The sequence below is a fragment of the Lepidochelys kempii genome, chromosome 3 (genome assembly GCF_965140265.1).
Source record: "Lepidochelys kempii isolate rLepKem1 chromosome 3, rLepKem1.hap2, whole genome shotgun sequence".
NCBI lineage: Eukaryota > Metazoa > Chordata > Testudines > Cheloniidae > Lepidochelys > Lepidochelys kempii.
Window position 1 is genome coordinate 65,689,117 of NC_133258.1, and position 17,795 is coordinate 65,706,911.

Consider the following 17,795-nt stretch of genomic DNA (forward strand, 5'->3'; position numbering starts at 1 on the left):
GATACAGAGACATAGGCAGTCTCTTTCATGTGGCGGGAACTGGAAGAGGAGTGTTTCTGAGGGAGATTGATGGGTCCTCAAAAAATAAAAAATAAAATAAGGCTTTGAGTAGGGGAAAGAGTGGAGGTTTTATCTCCTCATTTGTGTCTCTTTATGCACCCCTGAGAACAGAGGTCCAGATCCACAAAGGTATTTAGATTCCTAACTTCCCTTTGAAATCAGTAGGAACTTAGAGGTTTAAATATCTTTGTGGATCTGGGATTGAGTACCTGATGGGGGTGAATACCAGTTCCATTTTCTCATCTGGGAGAATGTTTCCCTGTAACTGGTCAGTCGCCTACTGTGGAAATCTTTCCAGATATAAATATGTATGAAGCTTACCTATCATTCTTCTGTCTCTCTCCTCTTCAGAAAGTTGCAGGATCTTTATCTACACTTAATCCAAGTCCAGCAGGGAAACAGGGCTGCCAGTTTTGGCTGGATGAATTCCTAGAAGTTGCATCACATAGAATAATCTTTAATTAAAGATTAATCTTAAATTCCTAGAGACTCCAAGACAACCCAGAAGGGTTGGCAACCCTAACTGGGAAACAATCTGCATAAGAGTGAGTGGAGGAATCACCTTTAGTGGTACTCTTCTGTATCATGAAGGCTCAGAGATTTGTATTTTAGAGGCTTCTCAGGAGATGTCCTAATATCAATTAGTGAAAAACTCTGTTCAGCTAATTTGAAGTGCTGTAAAGCTAGTTTACCTAAGGAGGGAAAGGAGTTTCCTTACTTTTAGGAAAATTCAGAAGGAAGCTGAATTTGTAAAATGAACAGCCAATTTCTAATGATCAGTGTGATTAACTAGAGGTAGGCCCAGCTGAGACCAACTAAAGAGAACACAGGTGAATAATCTGCAGTACCAGGATACTAGGTAACAAGGAAGCCTGTGCAGTAACCTATACATCACTTTTGTTGAAACCTTTAAGAAGATAGGAGCAGACAAATGCTCTGGGATAGTTGTACGGTAGAGAAGTAAAACAATAACTTTCCTCAGCTCAGGAGGTTAGTTTTTCTCTACTGTTGCTCTCACAGTCTTTACACATACTGTAAATTGGCTTGCAGTAGGTCTACAGTGTGCTAGGTGTTTTCTAAACATAATGAGATGCAGGCCTTCACCCAAAGAGCTCTATCTAAGATAAGTACCAGAGGAAGGGAGGGGAAGAGGGACAAAACATTAAAAAAATAGTATTAATTATCCCCATAGGCCTGTTATCTAACAGTCATTATGGGAATTTCTTGTTCAGAGGCCTTTTCTCCTCTGCTTGCATGAGATAGAAAGGCAGGAGGTAGTAATCAAACAGGTTAGAGTGCATGAAACTCCAGTTTTAAGCTTTAATAAGCCTACTTAGTACTCGCCTAACTTCTTGCCTGGTGACAAGTATCAGGGGGTAGCTGTGTTAGTCTGTATCCACAAAAACAACAAGGAGTCTGGTGGCACCTTAAAGACTAACAGATTTATTTGAGCATAAACTTTCATGGGTAAAAACCCCACTTCTTCAATCTTTAAAGTGCCACCAGACTCCTTGTTGTTTTTACCTAACTTCAAGCATGTGAGTGGTCCCCAAGCTTGGAACTGTCATTATATGCTCATATAGTATACCTGCCCCTCTCTGAAGCCACTTTTTTGTTCTCCAGAATCTCAGCTTACTTTTTTTGTTATTGAAAGTGTCTGGCTGTTATGGTTGAGAAGAAAATCTCCAAAATTGCGAATTTAGTATAATTAATGCTGGGAAGTCTGAATGAGTCTGCGGAGATCTAGAACAATTGCATTCATCTCAGCCAGCTGTTAACTCAGAAGCACAGTGATGATACTTTAAATATCAACATTGTTTTAACTAATTCATTCCTCCTGTGGAGGGTCACAGATCTACACAATTTACTGAGTTTACTGAGAGTGACATTACATTTTGATGCTACATGTGGATAAGCTCCATCACTTATCTCCCACCTCCCACTCCCACTGCAAATCAAGGAGCCCATGTTCAGTCAAGCCCCACTGAAAGACAGCCAAGCTCCAGGTGTCCAGAGGGCAGTATGATCATATTTTGACCAACTGTATGCTCTACCATGAGTGGCAACTCATTCTGGCATCTCATGTGGGTGGAGTTTATTTTGTTAGTGGAGCTAGGAAGAGTACCTTCACCTTTTGTTCCAACCCTCCCTCCCAAGCATACCTCACACAGCCCCATTCTGACCAAACCCTCATAGCCAAGGAGACGACTTATGTGCTTGCCGTTAGGAGAATATTCCTATGCTTAAAGATAGACATGTGTTTAGTACCTTGCTGAATTGGGGACTTAGACAATAATCTGGCTGGAGTCACTGGAAGCTGCATGCACATTTTAGCTAGCAGACTCTGTCCCTATTTATCCCTTAGGATACATCCAGAACTTCCTTTCCTTCCTCTTTTTTTTTAAGGAACCCGTGTTGTTGATGTTTTAAACATATTGTCATCCAGACAATTCTCCCAGTGAGCTGATATAATTGAAGGGATTGATATGGCTATAACAATGACCACTGATGCCTGCTGCATGACAGATGTGTGTAACCTTGACTCATGTTAGATAACTGGAACTAGGAAAAGAAGATCAATCTCTTGTCAGCATTTCTGTGTAACGTAACTATATTATAATGATATAAGCAGCTGCTCACAAAAGCCTGGGCTTTTTTACAGTAGAGAAAAGTTCTAATTCACATGCATAGAATTGCTGAATTATGTTTTATAACTTTAAAAATACCTTGCTAAGTTTCTTCAAACTTGTCTTGGTATTTAAATCTTACCAGGATCTACAAAGCAATCCAAGTGTGAGGTCACTAGTTCAGCCATTTTAAAAGTTATCTGTCCACAAAATTTCAGTGTGGAGCATATGGGGACAAAATTTGCCAGGCTTGAGTAGTTACATAAAAATGGCACAATCAAAAATTAATAAGTGAGACAGTAAAAAGGCTCTTTTGGCTGAGACCAAGCATTAATGATTTCAGCACACAAAGAATTAGTTTGAGAAAGATATAAGCAAATGAAGAAAAGGATTTACAATAGAAGTGAGATTAACAATAAGAGGAGGATACTGGGGACTGTTACAATAAATCTCCCTGTTGGATCTTTCCATTTCCTGCATTCTCTGTACTGCAGAAAAGTGAACAAACATGCTAAGCACAGAATTGTGAAATTCAAAAGGCAAAGCTGATGTGAAAAGTGATCCTTGATAAGTAAACCGTGAAAAAAAAAATTGTTGTATGCATTTTCATGTTCTTGGCCAGTCTCACTGAATGAGAATTACATGTATTAGAGAAACAAGGTGGGTGAGGTAATATCTTTTATTGCACCAACTTGTGTTGGAAAAAGAGACAAGCTTTCAAGCTTACACAGAGCTGTTCTTCAGTGTAAACCTGAAAGCTTGTCTCTTTCACCAACAGAAGCTGGTCCAATAAAAGACATTACTTCGCCACCCCCTCCAATATCGAGGGACCAACAACACTGCAAAAAAATTAAATATACCGTATGTTTCTCATTTATAGATTAAGTTGACTAATGCACTTCTGTGTGTTTTTGCTCCTTATCCTTTCCCAAGTTTTCACTCCAGTGGGTACAAGTGTAAAATGCTAGAAATGTCATGCAATTTCACACAGTCTGGAGTTTAGTGAGTTTAAGAAAACTTGAAGCTCAACAGTGCTTCACTCTTAGGTGCCATCATCAAAAGTCATCTACCTACTATATTCTGTTATGTTGTGGTAAGAACTAAAAAGAAAAACTTCATGCTCTAGTCTCTGGTATGTTAAAAAAAAAAAAAAAAAAAAGAGATGGTCCCTAAGAGCACATTAACATGCAAATTCTATGTATGGTCCTGCCAAAAAATATAAGTATTCCATCCAAAATATATAAATACAGTCTACATCCCTAAAGAGGCATCACTTTAATCACATTTATATTTGAAGCACCACTCACTAAGAATTTGTACTCTTCTTGTCATTATTTGTATTAAAAAACAGATTGCCAAGTTTTAATAAAGAGCTAGTTATCTTCATTTGCTAATATAGCATTCTAATTTTGCTTCTGCATCCAAGAATGTAGGTGGCCAAAATCCTTCTTTACCGTTTCAAGGTCTAGTTGTAACGCCATACACACACACACTTACATAGCTATAGCAGAGGGTGTGCAGGGAGGCAAAAAGGGCATAAGGAGCCTGCATAAGGCCATGCATAAACCTCAGTACAGGATCACTTCAGAGCACATGTGGTAGTGATTTAGGGGATATGCCCACCTACCAGAATGGACAGTTCACCATGACCCCAAGGATGTATAAATGTGGGCACAATTTAACCTATAATTTTATTTTATTTTTAAAGTGTATCCTTCCATTGCCAAACATAATTCAAGATGGCTGAGATGAGGTCATGTGATCAAACAGCACGCTCCTCATCCTAGTTTGATGATACACTTTCTTCATCGGCTCAGGCAGTCGTGTGGCCCTGTGTGAGGTGAAGGAGAGAAATATCAACAGAACTCCAAAGGAAAGCCTTGTGGAGCTTCTATTAGGATGGGGAGGATTCACACTGCCTCCTATGTAGAATTGTGTCACAATAGAGTCCAGTTTAAGTGTTTGCAGGAAGAGGCCCTTCCTGTACTTCTGATACTTGCTTTTTTTAAGTCATGGAAGATGAAGGAAAGCTGCATAAGAGGCAGCAGGTTAAAAAGCACAGGGGTGTCAGAGAATTACCTGAACCTTTAAGCTCCTCATCTAACCTTGTAACTTCACACGGTCCCCCACGTGTATTGTCATTTCTTCTGTAATCTCTCTTCTTGACCTTAAGGGGTGATTCAGGCACTTATCACTTCCATAGTCAGGGTCTTTCTAACAGGCAATAACTACCAATGCCTTCCCTCCCTCTTTGATTTTAAGGGTACTCAGGGAAGGGCTGGCAGGGTAGCTCCGGCTGTCCTAGTGCTGCTCCTTGTGCACGTGGGGTGAACAACCTGCTCCATCGCAAAGGTGCATGGTGTGCTTTCCAGGCTGGCATGGATAAAGGGGTAGGGCCATGCCCCCACCTTTCCCCTTTTTAGAGTCCTGTTGATTATGGGATGGAGATGGCCCTACTCTCAACAGACACAAAAGCTAGCCTGTAGTGCGGGGGTGGGCAAACTTTTTGGCCCGAGGGCCACATCTGGGAATAGAAATTGTATGGTGGCCATGAATGCTCACAAAATTGGGGTTGGGGTGCGGGAGGAGGTGAGGGCTTTGACTGGGGGGTGTGGGCTCCGGGGTGGGGCCAGAAATGAGGAGTTCAGGGTGTGAGAGGGGACTTTGGGCTGGGGTAGGGGGTTGGGGTGTGGGAAAGGATGCAGGCTCCAACTGGGGGTGCAGGCTCTGGGGTGGGACTAGGGATAAGAGGTTGGGGTGCAGGAGGGTGCTCCGGGCTGGGATCGAGGCGTTCAGAGGGTGAAGGGGGCATCAGGGTTGGGGCAGGGGTTTAGGGAGTGGGGAGAGTCTCAATGGTGCAGGCTTCAAGAGGCGCTTACCTCAAGCATCTCCCTGAAGCAGCAGCATGTCCCTTCTCCAGCTCCTACTCTGAGGCGCAGCCAGGTGGCTCTGCACGCTGCCCCATCCACAGGCACCACCCATGCAGCTCCCATTGGAGCACCAGAGGGGGTCATTAGAGTATGTTGGAGCCGGAGTGGGGCCATGCCATGGCTTCCGGGAGCTGCATGGTGCAGCCCCCGACCCTGCACCCCGGCTGGAGTGCTGGAGTGGTGTAAGCCCCAAACCCCGTTCCCCACCAGGAGCTGGCGGGCCGGCTTAAAGCAGCTCGTGGGCCAGATCCAGCCCACAGGCCATAGGTTGCCCACCCCTGCAATAGTATATAACATTTAAAAAAAACAATTTCATAATTCAAACCTGGCTTTTTTTGGGGGGGGGTTCATTCAGTTTAATCAAATATAGGGCTACAGACAGACCTGGTGTAAGTGGATAAAACTTTATTGACTTGACTAGAGCTCCAATCAGTTCCATCAACTCTGAATTTGGTCCATGGTGTTCAAGCAGTTTTCCTTGTCTACTGAAACATGCTGTACTTTGAAAAGAATTCTATGCATGCATGTGAAAGCATATTTCTGTGTATCAAAAGGTTTTATGGGGTAGGGCAAGCTGAACCACTAGCAATGGGAACTTGATAGCGATTCTTGCCTATACTTCCTTTTGCAAAGTTGCAACACTGGGAAATGAACTAAACCCACTCTTAGACATTAATGAAAGAACTCTAACAAACAACTACATGTGAAAATGATTCCACTGTTTATATTTTATATACACACACAATGTGTGTCAGATTTTGTGCATATGCATAATAATTATGTTATTATGTAGACAGAATTATAGGTGTTATGCAGTTATGGTGCTGGTTATAAACTGATTCTGGAAAAGATTAGTGTGGAGAAATGTTGACTTTCCCACAGAAAAGTACATTAGCAAACTATTTGAGTGTTTCATGTTGGAATGAGGACTAATGATATAAAGATATTAAATTCCCAGTGTACAACTTTATTTACAGGTGGTTGTATATATCAAAACAATTTAGTTTGGGATTTTTGTTTTCATTGAGTGAAACAAAGTAGTTTTATGTATTGTATTCTTGCTTTATGCAAAACAATTTTATATTGAAAACCTCTTCATAAAATAATAATTTAGCAATGGCCAATCATGTTTTATTTTAATATTATGCAACTTGTAAAGCACAGCTCACGATTAAAGTGCTTGTGCACAGTATAAGAAATTTGACGTGCTTAACTCATTACTAAGCTTCATTACTAATCTTTAGAAATATTAAAAATGCTTCTCACTACAATATCATGATAATCCCGTGGCCAATTAGTTTAAGAGAAAATATTTCACTAAGAAAACAAGTTTTTATACTTATTAAAAAATCACAATAAATGTTTGAAATAAAGAAATTGCATAGTAAAGGATACTCTTAATGCTAGATCAGCTCATTCCATATCAGTGAAAAGGAGACAGTAGTGAATGTGACTTACCTTCAACACATGAGTATGCTTTGATGACTATTTGAGCTCTCAGCAAGAGGCCACATTGCCCCTTTTGCTTTCATTTCTAAACAGAACAGGCCAACTTCCAAGTTTCATTTTGTGACACTCTTAGAAAAACTGAAATGTAGCTAAAGTCCATGAATTTCACATATTTCTTGATACATTTTGCAATTGAAAAGTTTTACCCAGGGTCAGTGTACCGGGATTTTGAAAATTTTGGGATGTGACTTATCATTGTTCAACTCTCAGATCTTCTGTTCATCTCAGTAAGAGCTTACATTAAAACTGCTGGGCACAGACCATAGCCCTTAAAGATAAATGTTCACAACTCTTTCTCCCTCTCTTTCCCCTTCCCCGACCCCCATGAAAATGTCTGACCACGCTTGGCAAACATAGGCAAGATGACACTGCTGAAAACAGGGGGCCACATTCTCCACTCACTTATACCAATTTTTTTGCCAGCATAACTCTGCTGACCTCCATAGAGTTACTTCCTGTTTATATCAGTTAAATGTGTGGAGAAACAGGCACTGGATCTAAAGGGTCAGATTTGATATTTCCATTTAACATGTGAAATATTTTTCACAGCACTGCTTCTTTTTTCAATTTTTTATGTGTATAGTAAAAAACATTAAACGTAATTCAAAAATGAAATGGAGGACTCAAACCACATGAAACAAACTTGTGATGAATTGTGTGTGAAGCATCTTGAAAAACATGTTGCCATTTTGTCCCCAGTCCTAATTAAAAAAAACAAATAACTGCTGACTCACATGGGGGGAAAGGAAAGCAGAGAGTGCAATAAATTGGCTGCCTGTCAGAGATTCTAACTGTGGGACAATCCCCTCCCAGCCAGTGAACTCCTTGCCATTCGCCTTGCTAAAGAGCAAGTCACAAATCACACCAGCTATTCATAGAGGTATCAGCAAATGTCAAAATACTTCATGTGCAGCAGCCTACATCAGCTATCAAATAACATTCAGGGCTCAAACGCTGGATCATAATCTCATTCAGAACATAGCTTTTAATGTGAGCGGGAGCTGGAGTGTATATATGTGAACTGGAGCTCAGTGTCAGAAAAAACAAGAGGAGTCAGATGCTGACAAACGCTTAACTATGGTGTTGCAAATATGACACCAGAATACTTATATTACAAGGGCTTATTGGTATTACCAACAGCCTCTTCAGTCTGATTTCTTTTCTGTGTTTGAAAGAAAGAGGTTCACACAAATCCACTCCGTTTTAGCAAAATAAATTCATCTCCCTTCATGGCTTCTCACCTGAGCCTGCCAACGAGGGTGCCTATAAGTACCATCTGAGGCTATGGTTTGTGCTTTGTGAGCATCTTTCCATTGCAAAATGGACCGAGCCTAGGAAACTCACCTTTCATAGACCACCCAGCAAAACAGCCAACAAATGGGAAAAACTTTGAATCACTACCATCCTGGGCTATGCTTGAACTGGTGACATAGAGGTCAAAGGTTCTGCACTGTCACCCAAGCCCTCAGGACAACATTTCAGTTATAACATAGCCATCAACTAAAATAGGAAATAAAATCATCAGGGGGCCTCATCAGTGCGATGTTTTTTTCTTGCAACCCATTACGCATCACGCCTTTTCACAGATAAGGGACAAAAGCAAGTCTCTTCAAAAGCTGCATTAACTGGCTGCAAATCACGAGTCAGATTCTAACTTACAAAAAAAATATCAAAAGTTGTGTTTTTTCCTGGTCTCCTGCTGACTGTCCTTCTATACATTTCTGTGGTAGGCCAGAAGCTGACTACTAATATCAAAAAGTTTGAGGAATAAGAATACACACCTTTCAGTTTGTGACAGGACAAGCTAGCCGTGCAGAAGAGGAAAAGATCTCAAGGACAAGCCAGTGCTTGTTAACAAGTTTCAGAGTGGTAGCCGTGTTAGTCTGTATCAGCAAAAACAACGAGGAGTCCTTGTGGCACCTTGGAGACTAACAAATTTATCTGGGCATAAGCTTTCGTGGGCTAGAACCCAATTCATCAGATGCATGGAGTGGAAAATACAGGAGCACGTATAAATAAATGAAGAGATGTGAGTTGCCTTACCAAGTGTGAAGTCAGTCTAATGAGACAATTCAATTGACAGCAGGATACCAAGGGAGGAAAAATAACTTTTGAAGTGGTAATGAGCGTGGCCCATTTCAGACAGTTGACAAGAAGGTGTGAGTAACAGTAGGGGAAAATTAGTATTGGGGAAATTAGGTTTAGGTTTTGTAATGGTTGCGTCAGATTCCACTCCATGCATCTGCATGTATTTTCCATTCCATGCATCTGATGAAGTGGGTTCTAGGCCACAAAAGCTTATGCCCAAATAAATATGTTAGTCTCTAAGTGCCACAAGGACTCCTTGTTCTTTTTGCTTGTTAACAAGTTTATCTTGTTGTCCCAGGATGTTATATTAGGTTGAGAAGTGTTCCCTTCCCTCCCGTTATTAGAAGGTTCTCTATTTCCCCTAGACCGAGCAGACAGCTGGTCCCTGATACAGGTTCACCTTCTTTCTGGAAAAGGGAGCATAGGCAGGAGTGGTGTTGTGGGGAAGGTTTGCAGGGACTATAGCCACCCCAAAATTTGCCTCACCCACCCATAGCCATCCCTCCTAGCACAAAGGTCAAATATTATGCCGAAATAAGGTTGGCATGGTATGGCATTGCCACCCTTACTTCTGAACTGCTGCTGGCAACGACGCTGCCTTCAGAGTTGGGTGCCTGGCCAGCAGCCACCGCTTTCCAGCTGTCCAGTTCTGAAGGCAGAGCAGAGAAAGTGGTGGCTGCTGGCCTGGTGCCCAACTCTCATGGCAACCCCACCGCCAGCAACAGCACAGCTGCCAGAAGCAGCACAGGACTGTGGAAGTAAGGGTGGCATGTGCCCACAAGATGTATAGCAGAGCTCTGCCCCAATTTTCTGTCTAGCCCACCTCAGCTCCACTCTACACACCAGGAAGAGGCTGGTACTGCCCCTGAGCATAGAACAGATCTGGCTGATTCTTCAAGATAATAAATTGAACGGGAAGGCTCAGAGCTGCCCTACTTTGCAGCAGGGTCTGAACTGGCTCTCAAAGGTCCTTGAATAGAAGAGGCACAAACCACCTCTGCACAGTTCTGTGCTGGCCCATGGTGGCCCCTTCCTTGAGCAACCTCAGTAGAATCCATCTGATATAGATTCATTGAGTTTAGGCCAAGAAGGGACCATTGTGATCATCTAATCTGATCTGCGTAACAAAGGACATAAAATTTACCTGAATTAATATCCTGCATCGAGTGCAATAGCTGTAGATGAACTAGAGAATATATTTTTGAAAAACAGCCAATATCGATTTTAAAATTGCCAGTGATAGAGAATCCTCTGCAACGATTAGTTAATTGTTCCAATGGTTAGTTACCCTCACTGTTAAATCACAGAAAATCATAGAATATCAGGGTTGGAAGGGACTGTTAAAAAATTGCACTTTATTTCTACTCTAAATTTATCTAGCTTCAAATTCCAGCCATTGGATCTTGTTATATCTTTGTCTGCTAGACTGATGAGCCTTCTATTATCAAATTTTGTTCCCCAGGTAGGTACTTATAGATTGTGATCAACTAACCCCTTAACCTTTTCTTTGATAAACTACATAGGTGGAGTTCCGAGTCTCTTACTGTAAGGCATGTTTTCCAGTCCTTTAATCATTCTTATTAGAAATTGTAGGAAATGGTTTTTCTGTCCCACAAGAGTATTGAGATTTTGAATTTTTTTCCTGTCTCCAATCTGGATGAAAAGTCAAAGTCTCAGAAAGTTTCATGACCTGATAATCTGAGTTCTGAAACAAATTTTGGATCCGTTCACTGAAATATTTCATTTTGCTAATTTCAAATAACTTTGTTACAAGTTTGACTTTTTAAAAACTTTTAGTATGAAAATTAACTAAAATTTCTAAATGAAAAGTCATTTCGAACCAAAACATTGAACCTTTTTGTTTTGAAAATATCAAAATGGGACACTAACAATTTCAAAAGGTTTTCTTTTCAAAAATTTTTCAAATTAGGAGCTTTGTCCAAACTCATCCTTTCCCATGAACTGTTTCAGTTTTGACTAATCAGTATTTTCCAACAAAACAGTTTCAGCAAAAAAATGGCCTGATTTTCAGAGGACCTGAGCTCCTGCAGCTTCCACTGATGCCAGTGGAACTATCCTAGCATCACAGTGTCATGGAGTGGAGAATCATACCCTATAAGTTCCTAAATATTTTTTAAGTGTTTCTCTTGTTGAAAGTGCTAATTTCCATGCAGTGCAAAAATGAAGCATTAGAATGTTGATAGTATATTTCTCCAAAGCAAACAACTTTCTTTAAGAAAGGTGCAGGTATTGAAACAGTGGAATCACACTGGCTCTCATTTAAAGTTTCCTCCTCTGGAAATGTTTTATTCCACATGCATTCAGTCTTCAAATTCTGTCTTGCCCCACACTCATTCTTTTTTCAGTTTCTTCATTTCACAGGAATCCACTGACTAGAGATGTGCCACGTGAATGTTTTCTATCTGCCTGCCAACTGAGAACTCCTTATCATTTTCTGTCAAAGATCCCTTTATGTCTCACAACAGCTGTTCTTTCTTTTTTTACTTCTCTTCTCCCCAGTCAGTAGCATTGTTATCTCTTTAACTGGAATACAGATCTTATCTGTCATTTCAACGACTCTGTATTTCTTACTTCTGTTAGGATTGATGGCAGTGCTGCTATTCATCTGCATTTCATCTGGCAGTGGTCACTGTTGGAAGACAAGACACTGGGCTAGATGGACCACTGGTCTGACCCACTATAGCCATTCTCATGTTCTTATGCTATTCCTGATTGGTTATTCCAGCGGTAAGCTATTTCTGTTTGCTCCACAATTACCAGATCAGGCACCTACAATCTGGGGCAGAGGTGGGTAGGAGAATTGGGAATATTGTCTAATTAATTTTTTAATGCAGCTCTGGGTGATGTAATTTAACAGTGTGATCCAAGCCAATACTATAAACCCATGGGTCTATTTTATTTGAGTAAAGCCAGTTGAACAGTAATGAATGGTTGGATCCAATTTTCACTGTAACTGATGGAAAGATTCCCAATGACTTCACTGGGAGTTGGAGCAAATGATTTTGTGTATATTTGCATGACCATACATAAAGCAGGTTTGCTATGATTAGGGGAGGGAGTCACAGTACTCATTACTGAGTCGTGAGCCTTCATACAACCCTTGAACATTCAGGAATTGTTGTGACTCTCAAAAGTTTCACTATCCGTAGCATGAACAATTATTCATTTGAAAAATTGTACCAGAAATGCATTATCCATCAACTCATTATTTGCTATTTTCCTATTTGAAATGTTTCAGTCAACCAATCAGAGGGCCCAAACAAAAACATGTCACCCAGGTGACCAACCACTTGACACAGCTCATGAACAGTGAATAATCCATCTGAGTAAATTTGTATTCATTGACTTCATATGCAGATTTGTGAACAATTGGCACAGTCAAAGAAAATGAGGATTGGTTCACTATCCAATAACCAGCCCTGATCTTTAGTTTGAACAGCTGTAGGAAGGAGCATAATACAAGTTGCTCCATTACCGCAGACAATGGCATAGATCATACATGACAGGATCCTTTCAGCTATATGGATGGGTTTTAGTGGTATCATGAACTTGTCTGTCATTTTAGGCTCTGGAATTTTTCATTCTAGGCTGGAGTGTTGTATAAGGCAATCAACAGGCAAAATTGCCTCAAGGCCAGCAAGTGTCTGGTTTGGATGTGTAAGTGATGCCTCCTGGCAAATAGTAATTATTTCTGCTTGTTATTTTGGCCATAAAATACACTCAGTGCAACATCCTCTGAAATGTGCTTTCTAAAACACATTGCACTTTACCAGCCTTAACTAAGCTATGAATATTTTTAATCCACTTAAAAAGTTATTAACAAGATGTAACATGATATTATTTGAACTGAGTGAAACACTGAACTATGAATATCGGGAGGGAGGGTAATCAAAATCCCACTGAGACCTCCGTTTGGGATTAAAGCTGTACAAAATGTTTGCATCTGAAACAAAACTCACAAATATTTGGATTTTCATCAGTTCTACTGGGATGCCAAAACTGGAATGCCTGATAGTTTTGGCAATCAAAAAATGATTTTCCTAAGTGTCATCTGTTTTTTTTCCACCAGCCAGAAAAATTGCAAAAGACCCAGGGGGACTGTCAATCATGTATCCATAGTCTCAAAGGAAAGGACTTCTCTAGGTGTTCTTTGTTTCCCCACAGTGCAGCATGCCACCTCCAGGCCCATGTTTCAGTTTTCTCATAAGAATAACCCCCCTGGCAGCCTTCCAGTCAGTAATGGTTCTGCCTTGGAAGAGGGACATACACTGCAATTCCAAAAAAATGACAGGGGCTGCAGCCTTATAACTTTGTTTGAACAAGTGCTTAGATTAAAAAAAATATTAACACTCTACTAAGCTCTCTCCTTCCTCTATAAACAGATTCAAAAATGTTTCTTCAGGGAAAGCAAAATTTCCCCTATGGACAGAAGAGGGAGTTGTTGCAGGTGCAAAATTTTGCAACAATATTTTTTACTATTACGAAGAAAAAGAGTTCTGCCCAGGTTGTTTAACAGCATCAGAGACTTTAGGATCTCATTCTAGTGTCATGACTATTTTGAAGCAATTTTTCATTATAGGGACATTGTCAAGGTTAGTAAGCCCACAAGCTGACGCAGTCTTCCCCTCCTTCCCTTCCTTCAAATGTCTGTCTCCAAAGTACACAGTTTTTATGTATTTTAATGCCTCAAGGTGTCATCTTTTCTTTAAGAAACAGATCCCTCTTACTAGCACAGGTGAGAAGAGCAGGGAGAGCTATTAACAGACAAGAATTTGTTTGATGCCTCCATTTCTGTTTGCAAATTATCCAGGAACAGGCTTATTTTATGAACTGGGTTGTTACTCAAAATGAATCCATCAGCAAATGGTTTATGTGAACATATTTCATTCTTGGGGTCCCCCAACCTATTTGCCATGACTATTGCTACAACTACTTGCTATTCATAATTCACTCTTCGTGCTGTGTGATTGGCTAAATTACAAGACATTGTTTATGCCTCTGACCAGACGATTCCTAAACCCTCAAAGTCCTTCCAAGATGGCAACACAACTACTTCTGGTGTGAAGATGTATTTACGATATTTCTAGCGCTGTCGATTAATCCCAGTTAACTCATGTAATTAACTCAAAAAATAAATTTTGATTAAAAAATTAATCACAATTAATCGTAGTTTTAATCACACTGTTAATTAATAATATACCAATTGAAATTTATTAAATATTTTGGATGCTTTTCTACATTTTCATATATGTTGTATTCTGTGTTGTAATTGAAATCAAAGTGTATATTATTTTTTATTACAAATATTTGCACTGTAAGAATGATAAACAAAAGAAACAGTATTTTTCAGTTCACCTCATACAAGTACTGTAGTGCAATCTCTTTGTCCTGAAAGCACAACTTAGAAATGTAGATTTTTTTTGTTACATAACTGCACTCAAAAACAAAATAGTGTAAAACTTCAGAGCCTACAAGTCCACTCAGTCCTACTTCTTGTTCAGCCAATCGCTAAGACAAACAAGTTTGTTTACATTTACGAGAGATAATGCTGCCCACTTCCTATTTACAATGTCACCTGAAAGTGAGAACAGACATTAGCATGACACTTTTTTAGCCGGCATTGCAAGGTATTTACATGCCAGATATGCTAAACATTCGTATGCCCCTTCATGCTTTGGCCACTATTCCAGAGGACATACTTCCATGCTGATGACGCACGTTAAAAAACGAATACATTAATTAAATTTGTGACTGAACTCCTTGGGGGAGAATTGTATGTCCCCTGCTCTGTTTTACCCACATTCTGCCATATATTTCATGTTACAGCAGTCTCAAGTGATGACCCAGTACATGTTCATTTTAAGAACACTTTCACTGCAGATTTGACAAAATGCAAAGAAGGTACCAATGTGAGATTTCTAAAGTTAGCTACAGCACTCCTCCTAAGGTTTAAGAATCTGAAGTGCCTTCCAAAATCTGAAAGGGATGAGGGATGGAGCATGCTTTCAGAACTCTTAAAAGAGCAACACTCCAATGTGGAAACTACAGAACCCGAACCACCAAAAAAGAAAATCAACCTTCTGCTGGTGGCATCTGACTCAGATAATGAAAATGAACATGCGTTGGTCCTCACTGCTTTGGACTGTTATTGAGCAAAACCCATCATCAGTATGGACGCATGTCCCCTGGAATGGTAGGGTTGAAGCATGAAGGGACATATGAATCTTTATCACATCTGGCACGTAAATATCTTGTGATGCTGGCTACAACAGTGCCATGAGAATGCCTGTTTTCACTTTCAGGTGACATTGTAAACAAAAAGTGGGCAGCATTACCTCCTGCAAATGTAAACAAACTTGTTTGTGTGAGCAATTTGCTGAACAAGAAGTAGGACTGAGTGGACCTGCAGGCTCTAAAATTTTACATTGTTTTATTTTTTAATGCAGTTTTTTGTACATAATTTTACTTTTGTAAGTTCATCTTTCATGATAAGGAGATTGCACTACAGTACTTGTATTAGGTGAATTGAAAAATAAGATTTCTTTTTTTTTAGTGCAAATATTTGTAATAAAAAAATATAAAGTGAGCACTGTACACTTTGTATGCTGTGTTGTAATTGAAATCAATATATTTGACAATGTAGAAAACATCCAAAAATATTTTAATAAATGGTATTCTATTATTGTTTAAAAGTGCAATTAATCGCACAATTAATTTTTTAATAACTTGACAGCCCTAAATAGTTCCTTTTCTGCAAACATTCTCACAAACAAAAATGTGTTCACACAATAAAAGTGGTGGAATAGCACCAAAGCGAACTGACATATTTTACTGGAAGAAATGTTCATGGCTACTTTTTGTACGTGCCATATTTGTCCAGCGTTACCCCGGAGAAATCCTAAAAAATAAAGCAGTGAGTTTTGTGCACTGGTGGGAACAAAACCAGGAAAGAAACACATATGATACTTCTCTCACTAAGGTTACACCTACACAGCAGCTGGGAGGCTGCTTTCCAGCGCAGGTAAGCAGATGTACTAGGTCTGCTTGAGCTAGTGCACGAAAATTAGCAGCATGGCTAGCCACCTGAGTACAATCCTGCCTGACCAGCTGAGTATGTACCTACCTATCTATGCAGAGCTAGCGTGTCTGTCTACCCATGCTGGGGAGCATCCGCCCAGCTGCTGTGTAGATATACCTTTACAGTGTACCAAGGTATATCAGCAATCTTTACATTGAAGTCACTGCAGGTACACTGGTATAAATTAATCAGATTCTTTATTTTCAAACAGTTAGTAGCAGAAGAGTGTGAAATATTTGTCATGAAACCCAAATCATCTCCTCATAGTGTTGTATTTTAGCCACAAGACAGCCCTCCCTCCCACAAATAAATTGATCCAAGTTTGCTCAAAGTATTCATGTGCTTTTTGACAAACTTGGGCTGGGTTTAGAGTTTGGAACAAAAGCTAGTCAAGTGTTGAGTTTAATTGTGAACATTTCACTCATTTCTAACATCATAACTCTTTGGAAACCAAAAATTAAGTATGTTTCCCTTCCAGTTATCTATCTATCTATCTATGTATCTTTACACATATACAATATATATACAACACATGATGGTGTGGACATCAGCATGAGGTTGGGAGAACCACACAATCACATTACTCATGACTGGCAAAGCCATGAATGAGTTATGCAGAGTTTCCCAACTAAATGCAAATAAAACTTCTGAGCCATCTCAGTCAAGTCAAGTTTGAACAAAACTGTGAATGTTATAATCAGTTATAAAAGTAGGGGTTATAACTGGAAGTTTCATTTCAACTTTAACTAAAGCAGTAGCAAGGGCTAAAATGTGTTTATATATCCATAGACAAATAAACACACACACCGTTTGGTCTGTGCTAAAAAATCACATTAAGTTAAAGCACAAACAGCTTTGCGCTCAGTTTAGAGAGGGCCAGCACTCAAAAAGAGAGATACATGGGGCCTATTCTCATTTATACTAAGGTCTCTTTACACCACTCTGGTGGTGTCAAGGTGCCTTAAATTAGCCCATGTTATGGCCCCTTGATACTGCCATAGTGGTGTAAAGGGGCCTTAGTGCAAATGGGTATAAGGGCCAGGAGCTGAAAGACTGAAATAGGTAACATTGTGATTGCCACTATTGTCTTACCCCAATAACATGACTGAGGATTTGGCTTTCAGCTAACATTCAAGAAATTGAACTTTTAGAATATGAACACAATAGGAAAAAATCCCAGTTCAGGATTTGAAAGATTCAACATAGTTACAGACCAAAAGGTGTCTGTCAGGGCAAAAAAAGTAGAGAGACTTTACATAAAGATCTTTCCAGAGTAATCAACTATTGCTGAGGATGTGTGTATAGAAGGAGCTACATGTAGCTGATAACACTTTGTACAGTATAGATAGAGAACTGCCTTTCAAGAAGGAATGGGAGAGATACATAGGGAGCAAAATCAGTGAAAATAAAAGATAAGTATATGCCCCTCACCCTACAGAATTGGTTGTGGGGTCCACCTCTAACCTGTCAGATCCCAGGAGG